At 40.4% G+C, this 12,833-nt stretch overlaps 1 long non-coding RNA gene across 1 annotated transcript in view; it reads left to right on the top strand.

Annotated features, from left to right (window-relative positions):
- LOC110347593 (uncharacterized) overlaps positions 1-12,143 on the top strand; it is a 42,622-nt gene extending 30,479 nt beyond the window's left edge. The window contains exons 2-3 of the long non-coding RNA XR_015442989.1: positions 10,366-10,497; positions 11,089-12,143. This is a non-coding gene — a long non-coding RNA (uncharacterized LOC110347593). The remainder of the gene's footprint in view (positions 1-10,365; positions 10,498-11,088) is intronic.
- Positions 12,144-12,833: the final 690 nt, after the last annotated feature.

The following is a 12,833-nucleotide window of genomic DNA, read 5'->3' as shown; positions in this document are numbered from 1 at the left end:
CCTTCCTACATAGAGGGCTGATGCCAAACTATTCCTGATGGAAGAAAACCCCAAGGTTACTTGCAAATTCCACAGCTCTTTGCCCCATAGACACTTGAAAGGAAGTGTTGAGCTGAAATTGTTTGCTTCTTTTACATTGAGCACTTATGTGCTAGACTTCATGCTATGCAATTTACATTCATTATTTCCTCATTACAGATTCCCTATGCCATATCAAACTATTCCATTTCACAGCTACAAACTGCCACAAATTGAACTTTGACCACAAGCCAACTGACTCCAGGGTTTGTAATTTTATCTGTAGGATTCTGATCTTTCTTATTAAGAGACTCAATCCAGAAAACTCAGGGGAGAGATGCAGGCTTTGATTCTCTAAGTTTCATTAGAGACCTATGTAGAACTCTTTGTGCTGAAGTCCAAGTCTAGGGAACCTGATCATACAAACTTCTTTGTATAAAGCAATTTCATTTCACTACATTACATGCAACTTGTAAGTTTAGAGAACCACAGTATACTTTATATTTCTGTTTGATATTGATATAGGGGGAGAGATGTAACTCCCAAACCTACTAGACATCTGAAACTCGAGTTCGTGTTCTCTAAAATTGAAGAATGAATTCTAGGAACAGAGGTTAAGAATAGGAAAAATTTATTAAGAGAAAGAAAGTTTCTGCCTAAGAGTGACAGAAAGGGGACGGAAAGTGCGCTGCCCGCCTACCCCACGGTTCAAAGATGTTTTCTACAGCAAAGCCAGGTGGTGAGGCGGGCACAAAGTGGGACAAACTATAAGGCCCAATGGAGACTTACAAGGTGGGACAAAACCGTGACCAACCAATAAGATTACAAGTACAGTCACCCAGGCGATATTGACTAAGTGGGAATCAAATGGGAAAACAAGGCACATCCAAGGAATTTCCCACTTAGAATGTCACTCACTGCCATCTGTCCCCAGGGGAAGTAGCACCTCCTCTTTCTATAATGCTGACCAGTGCATGTGCCTCAATTGTTCTCCGTGTTGGCTCCTGGAGGGCTGGCGCCTTAAGAAAGGCCCTGTCTAACTGCCTACAAGATATCTCATTAACTTACCTATCTACAATAATATTACCTAAATAATTTTTCTGGAATTACAGCATTTAGTACCTCTTTGTGACAATATTAAATACCTATTTCCTAAAGGATTATTCATGGAGTGTTAAAGATAGAAATTTGGCAAGAAGAAAGAATTTTAATTAAGGTCTTTATAAAATCAGGAATCACTTAGGGACCTAATTTTGGCAGTATTTTTACATAAGAAAGTATAAAAAGCACTATCTTTGATGATACTAAATATATTTAAACAAGTTATCTCTGAAAGGAAAGTTGAACCACAGAGAATATTCAACATGAATGGAGATTGTGTACCCAGAATAGTTATGCAATGTGATATGTACAAAGTTCACATATAGGGAAACATTTACTTTTCCCTAAGGCTAAGAATTAAAGTCTGTCCCATAAGGGATATGGCAGTACCCAAGGAAAAACACATGTCTGTCTGACAGCTACAAAGAAGCTCATAGGAAAATATGAGAGATGCATGTGAAACATCAGTTCTAAACCTGACTGCTTTTCACGGCGCTGTTAAAGGTTTGGATTCCAGAACCAATGTCAGAAGTACACGGTACCGTGGTTAAATTGTCACTGCTTTGCTGTGTTGGTGCTTGCTAACCCTGAACTGCATTCTCAGAAATCTAATGAACGTGGGTGGCATTCCAGCTCAAGTAATCCAAGGGCAATGATTCTGCTGGCTGATGAGTCTCAGCTTTCCTTTACCTACCTCATTGCTACCAACAGCAAATATATCTGAAAGTGTAGTTAGTAAGTTTGTACCATGCTGACTCTATGGTAGATGATCCATGGAATTCAATCAAATGACCAACATTTCTTAATGGTAATGTTTTTAAGAAGGCAGAATTTAGCTAGTAACTTCTGTTTTTCTGCTTTATACCTTCAAATGATCAACACATTTCATCTCCAAAACAACTTGCAGCCAGTGTCATCGGATCAATCTTTTAAAAGACAATTAACAACACAATTAAATGTCAAATGACAGATTTTAAGGAAAGAAGCTATCTTTTTTTTCTTTCAGGTATCAGCTACACTGAAACGTCTCAATAAAATATCTTTAAAATAAGTTACAACTTTGAAATCCTTAGAGACGGTGAGGAAAGTTAAGGTTGAACTCCATTCCTACATAATACAGGGGCTCACTCTCACAGACAAAGCAACGCGACCTTGCACTGCTGTGACAGCAAACCCACAGTGACCCCGAGTCACTCCTCCTGTGAGCCTCTACCTGAAGGAAGGAGGAGCTGCCAGCCAGCAGAACAGGCAAAGCTGACAGGAAGCCACTTCCGCTGTTATCTGTCCAGCACAAAGGATGTTATTTTCATGCTTGCATTGCTTATTATGTATTGATTCCCAACTTGTTGTAACACTGTGCCACAAATTTGGCTGCTTAAAACCACAGAAATTTATTTCCTCCTAGTTCTAGGCATGGAAGTCTGAAATCCAGGTGTCTGTAGGGCATGCTCTCTCTGTAGGCTCTCGGGAAGGAACACACCCCTGCCTCCTTGGCTTGCAGCAGCCAAACTGCAAGCTCTGCCTCCACTACACATGGCCATGTGTCTGCACGTGCTTCCCTTCTAGGAAGACCGCCAGTCCTTGGGTTAGGGCCCAGCCTGCCTTGGTATGACTTCATTTTAACCTAATTACACGTGGAAAGACTATTCCTACATATGGTTGCCCTGTGACATGAATTTGGGGGACACTGTGCAACTCAGTGCAGTTATATGGGGCTCTGTTTGTTCAGACAGAAGGGGAGGCCTGCCCTCACTGAGTTTGAAGTAATGAAGTCCCAGAGCTTCAGAGAGGGCCAGAGAGCAAGGAACTGCAGGCAACTTCTGAGTACCAAGAGTGGGCACTTCCGTACTGCAATCACAGGAAACACGTTCTGCCAACAACCTGAGCTGGAAAAGGGAAGGACCCGGCTCCAGAAACGAATATATGACCAGAGCACACCATACTTAGTGAACCCAAAAAACGTGCAGCTGGGGGAGAGGAGCCTGGGGGTGAGGGAAGGAATGACTGAAGAGCGCAGCTATGTGCAGGCGCTAATCTGCCAAAACGAAGCTTGTTAATGTGCATAACCAATATACACTAATGAAAACGTGGGGAAAGGCCAGAAATGAATGCAGCCCACTGATACCTTGACTGCAGCCTGTGAACTCCAAGCAGGGGATTCAACCAAAGCAGCGCTGGGACTCCTGACCCACGGAGAACATGAGAAAAGAAATATGTGACCTCTATTCTACACAATGTGTGGTGATTTGCTACATAGCAGTAGAAAATGAACGCAACTGGCACAGGGTTTTAAAGTTTCATTCACTGTAGCTCATTTATACTCCCCCAAGCCAGTGCCAAAAGTATTCCTTCAGCTCTGAGCTACAGGTGCCACCAAGCATTCAATGTACTCTCGGGATCCTTGGGAATGACCGAAACAACAGGAGTGCGCTTGGCAAAGTCACGGAATCTTAGTACTCAGAAGAACCTCTGTGGTCAGACATCCCATCTTCTGGTTACACAAACGAAGAAGCAGAGCTGAGGACACAGCTGCTGACTCTCAGTCACAGACACGGCGGGTGGGAGAGGCCAGCGCAGGTCCCCACATTTCCTCAGTGTTGTAGACACTCATGGCTGCACTGGATCCCTTGAGAGCCCAAATGTAAAACAAGGGCTGCAAGTAAATTACGTTTAGGAAATGTGTATAAGTTACATAGCTTCATAAATGTCAATATTCAAAATCACACTAATGACCTCCTAGAAAACTTCTGGTCCTGTTTAATTTGCCAGCTAAATATTTGATAAATAAAAATTACTATCATCTTTTCATATGCAATCATGGTTATGAAACAGGAGAAGACAAAGCCCTTTCCACATGTACCTTAATCTACAGACAACACAGCCCTAAAGGGCAGAGCTGTGCTGCTGAGGCAGATGCACCTGCGTGTGAATGTGAGCTCCAACATTTACGCACCGTAGATGTGAGACATTTCCTCAGCTCGCAGCTGGCAGTCTCCCCATCTGCAAAATGAAGGTGACAGCAGTGACCTCTACCATACTGATCTGATTCAGGCAGAAGGGTAAATGCAAAAGACTCTCACCCATGGGGTGCTTCATAAACATTAGTCTACTTCCATTTTCTGATGAATTTGCTTTTAAGTGAGAACAGTGTTTCCACTAGTCAGATGCTTTCCTAAATTAATCCTTTCAGAGACATTTAGCACAAATATGTTTTTAATTCTACATTTAGTGACATTTTCTTTAAAAACTATTTTTTTTTGTAAGGATTTATTCTTCCTTGCTTTCAACTACTCATCATTCCTGGCAAGCTCAGGATTAAATAAAGACCAGAGAAGAAAGAGATTTCATTTGCCTACACTGAGTTTATTGACACTTTAGAAGCCAAAAAATTAATAAATAAGCAAGCAGCAGCTAGAAGAGCCTCAAATTAATCATTGGTTAATATTAATCATGAATATGGAGGTAGCAATCCCAGACCTATTCAAACTAGATGACAGCAGAAGTGGCATGGAAGTCATGATGTTAAAGTGATTCTGATCACCCTATCAGGTAGTATTTCAGATAATTAAATAGAGCATTGAGTAACATGAAAGATAATACTCTTGGTTCATTTTCGCACAGGTCTCTGTTGGAACTTAGAAATTTTGTGTAAATTGGGAAAATTCCAACCTGGACCATACTGAAGGAAGCAACAGCTGGTGAGAAAGGTTTAGTTTATAGGCACTGTCCTGACTGCTAGACAAAAGTGATACTAAACACCACATTACAAATTAGCAGTAAAATAATTACAAGTTAATTCAAACTTTACTGTCTCGATTTCAAAGCTTAAACAGTCTTTCTTGGGGCCATTTTAAGGCCATTGTAAAGTTCTTTAATCTCTGCTTGAGATAATTTGTTTTCTAACAGATGTGCCTTATAGCTAAAAAAGTAGACATGACCTAAAATCATTTCCATGAGTTTCAAGCACTTCCACATGTTCTAAAAAATAGTCATTTCGATGTTGTTTGAAACCCAGGAAAGGGCATGGGGAGAAGAAGCTGTGCAAACCTTAATCCTACAGATCTCAGGACGTGGCATGATGCAGTGAGGCTGGAGCCAGAGGTCTCGAGTTCAAGCTTCTGCTCCACTAATTAATTTACACTGCTTTTCAAAGTTCAGTTCTCTTATTCATCTGGAAAGTCATGGCCCCTACTTTCCAGACTGTTGTAAGCATATAACCCCGAAGCCAGTGGTAGTGAACCTGTGGCATGCGTGCCTCAGCAGACTGTTTGTATCACTGAAAACTCTGAAATGCTCACCATCAGTGTCTTAAGCCAATTGCCCACCATTCCTAAAGTGCGCACTGTGGCACCCAGGGCCCTGCAGCCCACTCACCGGGTGCTACAATGCTTACAGGGGGTGAGGACCTCGACGGCCACGTGGAGCCCCACTCCATCCCGCCCTCGCCCCACCCCCCAGCGACCAGCTTAGCTGCGTGGGTGCCTGCAGCGCCCCTCTCCTCTGGCCTCCTGGCTGGGCTGCTGCCTGGTTCTACACTACAGAGGCACAGGGGGTCATACAGGCCATTGTCCTGAGCTCCAGAAGACAGAGCAGAAGTGAACAACAGAGAGAGGGCCTCGCTCAGGCTCCTGGATGAAAACTGAAGCCCACTGGAAAAGTGAGGAGAATCTCTGCATAAAGGCACACCAGACCACTGTGCTTGGTAAGTTAGAGGGATCATCACCTCCCATCGGAACCTGGACTATCTTCAGGGAAAGGGCAGCTGGAACCTGCAGTAGAAACTTGCAGAGTTCAACTCTGCAGGAGGACACGGAGCTCATCTTGGGACTTGCAGCCAGAAATCTGCCTGAATCTCAAGGGTCTGCTGCTGACTTGCTGAGACTCATTGACTTATATCTGCACACTGATGCCTATGTTGTCTACTGTGACAGCAGAGACATACCCTGAAGGATGCCCTTCATTTTTATTTTTCAAAAAAAAAGTTTTGTTCTTATTTTTAATTTTTAATTTTTTCTTTTCTACTCTTTTCAAATTTTTTTCTCTTCATCTTTTTTTTCTTTCTTTTCTCTTTTCTCTTTTCTCTTTTCTTTCTCTCTCTTACTTGCTCTCTTGCTGTCCCACATTGTTCTTCATCTCCCTTTCTGTTCCTGTTCTGGCCCTAATTTGGATTTCTACTTTATTTTTCTTTTCTTCTCTTTTTCCTTCTCTCAATTGTCATTAGTTTTAAAGGAAAGTAAATACAGTTCCTAGCCTCCCTATTGCTGTTACGTTGTTCTGTTCTCATCTTTGTTCTTTCATTCTGTCTCTTCCTCTTGCCTTCAATAGTTTCTTAGAGTTTGCATGATCTTCCTGTGTCCTCTGACCTCACTGCTAACCTTCCCCTATCCTTCTACCTGTCTATCCCTCCCTCCCCAACTCCTTCACACTCCCCATCCCGAAGGATAAAGTTACTATATTGAAGAGTTTATTCACTATAAACATATATTGGGTTGGTCCTCGATTTTGATTTAATTCACACAGTTAAAGGTCATAGATTAATAACTACCACAAATTGTCATTTTCTAAGAGGTACTTGATGCTATTGCATTGCTGATTGTATCACTTGGGCTAAGGTGTTGTGATTGATCTAATCAGTTGTCCTTCCTACTATAATGAAAATGAGACAGCCTCAGAGTCATTAGAGACTCAAAACCTAAAAGCCAGCTATATCTGGAAGACACCTCTGAGAAGCAATCATTCCATAAGGGTTCTAAATACAAGCAACAAAGATACTTACAATAAGCAATTTCAAAGTTATCAACCCAGGAATTAAACCAAGGACAGTACCAAAAACAAAAATGAGAAGACATTTAAGCAAGGCACAAACTCAGACTTCCACCCCACCAAAGCAAATTCTGGGGGAAATGAGGTGGAAAAATATGATAATCAACAACCTGGACACTTTGAACTGATAGCACAGGAAGTAATAAAACAGATGAATGAGGCTATAGAAAAATTCAAAACAGAAATAATTTCCCAGATAACTACAGAGATGGTGAGCAGAGTGAAAGACATGATTAGAGGCTCTAGAACAGAAACATAAAAAATAGATGAGCTCAGAAAAATGCTGGAAGCCATGAATGCTCAGCATAAGAAAGAAATGGAAACCATGATCACCCAACGTAAGAAAGAAATGGAACCCATGAAACAGATTCAAACAGATATCCAGGAGATTAAAAGCTCCATTGAAAGTACTCACAGCAGATTAAGGGAATGTGAAGATAGAATATCAGATATAGAAGACAGGATTGTTTGTGGTTGATGACCATGAAAACAGAGATTTTTAAAAAATAGAAGGGGACCGGCCAGAAATCAATCCAACAGCTGCTAGATGATGCAAAGAAGAATAACATAAGACTGACAGGAGTCCATGAAAAAACAGGAGAAAGTACAGTTGACATAAAAGAAAATGTTCACAGAAGTAATAGAAAACTTCCCAGACAAAGGTAGAGAATACAGACAAGTGAGGCATATAGAACTCCAACTAGCCATGATCAAAAAAAAAACTACACCTAGACATATAATAGTCAAGATCCCAGAAATGCAACAGAAGAACAAAATCCTACAAGCAGTTAGAGAAAAGAAACAAATCACCTATAAAGGAAAGCCCATCAGAATCACAGCAGACTTCTCAACACAAACCCTCAAGTCAAGGAGAGCCTAGAGTGAAATATTTCAAGCCCTAAAAGAAAATAACTTCCAACCTAGACTGTTGTATTCTGAAAAATTATCTTTCAAAATCAATGGGGAAATTAGATACTTCCATGACAAAGAACATCTAAGAAATTTCATGAATACCAAACCAGCCCTCCAAACAGTCCTATACCATATCCTAGATAAAGACAATGAACATCACAACTCTATGAGGCCCAACAGAGGAAAGCCACCAGGCAAGGCAAGAAACTAAAGGGAAAGAGGGAAAAATAAAAAATAAAAGAGCCAAACAGTAAAACATCATGACAAGGATGAGTCAATATCTACCAATTATAACCATCAATGTTAATGACCTCAATTCACCAATCAAAAGAAATAGACTGGCAGAATGGATTAAGAAGCAAAATCTAGCTATACAAGAAACACACCTAACTCAAAAAAATATTCATAGATTGAAAGTAAAAGGATGGAAAACAGTTCTCCACGTGACAGGAACAAAGAAAAAATCAGGGGTAGCAAACTTTTTTGCAGACAAAGTAGATTTCAAACCAAAACTAAGAGAGACAAAGATAGTCACTACATCCTTGTGAAGGGAACAACCCAAGAGGAAGAGATGACAATCATAAATATATATGCACCAAATATGAATGCCCCCAACTATACAAAACACATATTAATGGACATGAAAAACCAAATAAGCACTAATACAATTGTAGTGGAGGACCTCAATACCCCACTATCACACATAGACAGATCATCTAGACAAAAAATTAACAATGAAATTCTAGAACTGAACCAAGCTGTTGAACAAATGGACTTGATAGATGTCTACAGAGTGTTCCACCCCACAAAATCAGAATACACATTCTTTTTGGCTGTACACAGGTCATTCTCCAAAATAGACCACATGCTAGCTCATAGGACATGTCTAAGTAAATGTAAAAGAACTGAAGTTACCCCCTGTATATTATCAGACCATAGTGCAATAAAATTGGAGATCAATAGCATAAGAAACTGCAAAACCCCCACAAACTCAGGGAAATTGAAAAACACCTTCCTGAACAACCAATGGGTCACAGAGGAAATTTAAGAAGAAATTAGACAGTTTCTACAAGTAAATGATAATGCCAGTACAACATACAGGAATCTGTGGGACACAGTGAAACCAGTTCTACACGGGAAATTCATAGCAGTGAATGCCCATATTAGGAAAACAGAGAGAACTCAAATAAATAACTTAATACAGAATCTCAAGCTCTTAGAAAAAGAGCATAACAAACACAAAGCTTGTACAAGAAAGGAAATTATTAAGATCAGAGTAGAAATCAATGCAATGGAGACTAAGAGAATGATACAAAAAGTCAATGAATCAAAGTTGTTTTTTGAAAGAATAAATAAAATCAATAAACCTTTAGCCAATCTTATCGAAAAAAGGAAAGAAAAGGTTCAAATCCATGTAATTAAGAATGAAAAAGGTGAAGTCACAACAGACCCAGCAGAAATCCAGAAGATCATTAATACCTACTTTGAGAACCTGTACTCTAATAAAATGGAAAACACAGAAGAAATGGCCAGATTCCTAGATACATATGAACTGCCAAAATTAAATGAAGAAGATATAGAAATTCTAACCACCCCAATTACAATGAGTGAAATTGAAAATGTAATTAAAAATTTACCAACAAAGAAAAGCCCAGGTCCAGATGGCTTCAATGCTGAATTCTGCAAGACATTTAAAGAAGAACTAATGCCATTACTCTTTAAACTCATCAAGGAAATTGAAAGGAAAGCAATAGCAAGTGTTACTTTGATTCCAAAACCAGGGAAAGACCCAATCAAAAAAGAGAACTACAGGCCAATCTCCCTAATGAACACAGATGCAAAAATCCTCAACAAGACACTGGCAAACAGAGTACAGAGAGTCATCAAGAAGATCATACACCCTGACCAAGTGAGATTCATCCCAGGGATGCAAGGATGGTTCAACATTTGTAAATCAATAAATGTAACACACTACATTAACAGAGTCAAGGACAAAAACCACATGATCATCTCAATAGATGCAGAAAAAGCATTCGACAAAATCCAACACCCATTCATGATAAAAACGCTACAGAAAATTGGAATAGAAGGGCTTTATCTTAACCTGATTAAGGATATCTATGAAAAACCAACAGCCAGCATCATACTAAATGGTCAAAAACTGAAAACTTTCACGCTAAAACCAGGAACAAGACAAGGATGCCCACTATCACCACTTCTGTTCAATATAATTCTGGAAACATTAGCCACAGCAATTAGACAAGAGAAAGAAATAAAATAAAGAAAGGAAAGGAAGAAGTTAAACTGTCATTATTTGCTGATATGATACTTTACATAGAAAACCCAAAAAACTCCGCCAAAAGAATGCTTACAGTACTGAGGGAAATACAGCAACCTGTGCAATTTGTCAGCCTCTGTGTGAACTATTATTCAAGGCAGTCCACAGGTGTGATATAAGATCATGCTACAGTCCTTCTGGTGGTGTCACATCTTGTCCATGCTTTTTGGCAGCTCTTGAATGAAAAGCAAGTAAGAGTTGAAGATCAGTGCAGAACAGGAAACCAGGGTAGTGCTGTCCAGTCTGACTCCAGAGTCTAAGAGGTACACAAGTCTGAAAGGCCCAAACATCTCATCAGTAACTGGGTAAGAAGTTGATTTCTTTCAATTTCGGTGTATGATTGTTTTCCAACAGCTACTAAGGGTCAGCATATAAATACATTTTATGTTTCCTGGACCTACCAGTCTATAGTACAGTTAGTTGCGTATTTTGGCCTAGGAGTCCATGCAAAAATGCTCATTCTTTACAGTGCCATGAATCATAGAGACTAGTAGCTAGGTAAGGTGCAGCACATCTGTAATCTGGCTATTTGGAAGGCTAAAGAGGGTAGATTGCAAGTACAAGGTCACTATGGGCAGCTTAGCAAGACCCTGTCTCAAAATAAAAATTGAAAAGGGCTTTTAATGTAGCTCAGTGGTAGAGAGCCCCTGGGTTCAATCCTCGGTGCTGAAAAAGAAAGTTTGGAAAATTCTACAGAAGGTATTCAATAAATATTAGTTTCCTCCCAGACTTTTTCTTTCATATGATTCAACCCTTCCCTCAAAATTTAGATGAATTCATCTTCTCGTTGGCAATGCTCACTACTCTTTCCAGCCTTTGCAACTTAGCAGAGCATGTGATTAGCTCTAGCCACAGGATTTGAACAAGTTACAAACTCGACTCACTCTGCCCCTCAGCCAAGGTGTTCTGGAGTGAAGAGATGGAGCCAGGGGACCTTGATGGGCAAGTTACTGCCGAACACAACCTCCTTGGAGAGTTGCCAAACCTGCCGAGGGAAGCCAAAGGGGCTGGGGACTTGTTTGCTATAAATTAAGCACAGGCTCATCCAACCTTGACTAATACTTGAATTTGTTTCTTCTCATTGTATTGTCCAGCATTCTCATCAAAATGATACCCTTACTATTGTTATGGCCAGCTTTAAATGATAATTAAATAATAATCAGTAGTGTAGAAAATGAAGCTTGAATAATATGAATGTGAAGGTGGAAAACTCAAAGAATAATTTTTACAGCATTAACAAAAACATCCCAATCACAGTGTAGTACCCTATATCGCAAACTGGGGTCAAGAATACATTCATTCACTATTAAGGGGTGGTATAATATCTTAAGGGTCAAAAATAAAATTGTAAATATTTTAAAAGCATGATTTATTTTAATTACAAGGATATATATGGTGTGATGGAGCTGTTTTCATATAAAGTGTTGAAACTAAGGATGCTCAACAAGATCCTGGCTGTATTCACAGAAATCTGGCTTTATATCCTAAATGCAAACACAATTTCAACACATACACATTTCCACATTTGGGAAATTCCAGACTGGGCTAGAGGCATGGTGAAAGTCAACCTTTCAATGGATATAATTTTAAACAAGTCTTAAAAGCAAACAAAAAAGTAGACATGATTTGAAAGGGGAAAAAAAGTTCCTCAACAATTCAGATATTAAAAGATTAGGCCAACTATGAGAAAATTAGGATATGAAGGAGAGTTACATTGACTGATTCAGCAATGCTTGTGGGTACCTTTGTGTGCATTCCACAAACAGTACCGAGTCACTAGACCTGGTATCTGTCATGCAAGTGTAGGTGCTGCCTATTATCAAAGGTACAGATACCAGCACTTCTGCCCTTGACCCCCTGGCATTGCAGTCACCAAGGAAAACACAACAAATGCTTTAACCAAGCAGTGGCTTTAACAACGCGTCCCTCCCTCAGAGAAGAGGCGAGCAGACCCGCCTCAGTAGTGTGTGTCAGCCTCCGACAGACAGCTGGCCTCTACGCAGCCGAGCGTGGTGACTGGCCTGGCATACCCTCTGTGCTGCAGCAGAAGGGCCTGTGCACTCCCTGCAGGGACAGATGAAGCAGTGTGGTGGCAGGTACTGTAAGACACACACTCTTAAGCACACAAAGAAGCACCCACCGCATGTGAAAAGATGTTCCCCACAACGGACAAGGCCAACAGGGCTATTACAACTCACTCTCTCAATAAATAAGTGCTCTGGGCCCAGTTTCACGCTTATGCAGGAAGAGGGAGTGGAAAGGAGATTCCTTCCAACAGAACAGTCCTTCCAGTATCCACCAAGGACTGCTTCCAGGAATCCCCCACCCAACTGTCTCCCCCAGATGCCAAAACTCCACCCCACTCAAGCTCCTTATGTAAGAAATGGTATGGAATTTGCATACAAACAACATGCATATTCCCATATACTTTCAACCGTCTCTCGATTACTTATAATTCCTAATGCAATGTAAATGGTACATTGTTAGTTATTTTACTATATTGTTGAGAGAATGACAAACAGAAAAGTCTGTGTGTGTCCAGTACACACACAGTTGTTCTTCCGAATATCTCCAATCCAGTCAGGGTGGTGACTGTCTCTGTTAAAGGGCCGTCCAATCAGGAGACCTACAAAGGCGACTG

Source organism: Heterocephalus glaber, unplaced genomic scaffold (assembly GCF_053883595.1).
Source record: "Heterocephalus glaber isolate CG9 unplaced genomic scaffold, H.glaber_assembly_v1.0 deba00001556, whole genome shotgun sequence".
NCBI classification, from domain to species: Eukaryota; Metazoa; Chordata; class Mammalia; order Rodentia; family Bathyergidae; genus Heterocephalus; species Heterocephalus glaber.
This window is presented reverse-complemented; position numbering and strand designations above follow the sequence as displayed.